The sequence below is a fragment of the Mus caroli genome, unplaced genomic scaffold, assembly GCF_978045245.1.
Source record: "Mus caroli unplaced genomic scaffold, Mus_caroli_1 scaffold_16, whole genome shotgun sequence".
Taxonomy (NCBI): domain Eukaryota; kingdom Metazoa; phylum Chordata; class Mammalia; order Rodentia; family Muridae; genus Mus; species Mus caroli.
In genome coordinates, this window is record NW_028227271.1 from 49727976 (window position 1) to 49729461 (window position 1486).

The following is a 1486-nucleotide window of genomic DNA, read 5'->3' on the forward strand; positions in this document are numbered from 1 at the left end:
ATTAAAAATAAATGTTACTCAAATAAAAAGAAAATGACTTCAAAAAATAAGCACACTGTTAGGCAATTAAACTATTCATGAGGTCCCAAGAACACTAAGTTCCATTTTATTCTATTTATTTCCAGTTTAACAATCCTTTATTGAGCAAAGCATTGTGCCAGACACTAGGAAAGAAGCAAAGATGAACGAAACACAAGCCATACCCTTAAGAGAGTGCACAATTTGATATGTAGCAAAATGATGCCTGTGCACAGCCATGGCATTCCTGACTCCTTGGTTCCGAACTGAGATGCTGGCATTACATTTGAGCCTTTGAAATTTCCATCCCAAGAGAGTGGCTGACATTATTCCTCCCTGGACCAAATAAGAGCTGCTGTCTAGGAAGAACACTTAGGAAGGATCTCACAAATCTCCCTGAAATGGATCAAGGGAAGAGGTTTGTAGGGTGCATTGGAAGGTGACTTGACCAGATGGTTTCATGGGTAACAGCGAGAGGATGGGAAAGGAGAAGCGTATGGCCTGTGCTGTTCCTCTTCCTCCCCCTCCTCCTCCTCCTCCTCATCATCATCATCACTATTATTATTTGAGAACATGTTTGTCCTGGTTAGTTTTCTGTCACCTTGACACAAGCCAGAGTCATTTGGAAACAGTGAATCTCAATTGAGAAAATGCCCCTATACGATTGGCTTCTAGGCAAGTCTGTAGTGCATTTTCTTTTCTTTGCTTTACTTTCTTTTTTTGTTCCATTAACAGTAACTTTATTCCCTAGCAGGTCATTTCTCTACTGCTTCAGTATTTTCCTCTCAGAGAACACAAGTTTTAGAACTGGATCACTTGGCCCTCTTCTTGTCGCCTCCCAGTTCAAAATGCTTGCATCTCTTAATGGCCAGCATCCTCTTGGATCTGCAGTTGGGTTCAACACACTCAAGCCTGAGCACAATATTCTTTGTGGTTTTGGCCTTCTTTCGAAAGATTGGCTTTGTCTGCCCACCATAGCCACTCTGCTTGCGATCGTAGCGTCGCTTTCCTTGGGCGTACAGGGAATCCTTGCCCTTCTTATACCGGGTCACTTTGTGAGGCTGATGCTTGCCACATTTCTTACAGAAAGTTCTTCAGGTTTTTGGTACGTTGACCATGTTTGTAGTAGAAGTGTCTGCGATGAAAACGAGAGGCCGGCTGCTGCGATCCCCGACTCAACCTCACGTGCCCTACTTTCTTTTTTTTAACGATGCATTCTCTTGATTAATGATTGTTGTGAGTAGGCCCAGCTCACTGGGGGTGGGGTAGTACCCCTGGGCAGAATGATATAAGACGGCAGGCTGATAGCAACCCAGTAAACTGCCTTTCCATGGCCTTTCAGGGCCTCCTTCCTCTTTAATCCATTAGGACAGGGAGGATGAGGTTAGATGATGAATGGTGAGGAATTGTTTAGGATTGGACAAATCAAGCAACTATTTAAATTATGGAATCTCTGAAACTCCTCGAC

The 1486-nt window shown here is 43.4% G+C and overlaps 1 pseudogene; it reads right to left on the reverse strand.

Annotated features, from left to right (window-relative positions):
* Positions 1-739: 739 nt before the first annotated feature.
* LOC110310959 (large ribosomal subunit protein eL42-like) lies at positions 740-1178 on the reverse strand (annotated as a pseudogene).
* Positions 1179-1486: the final 308 nt, after the last annotated feature.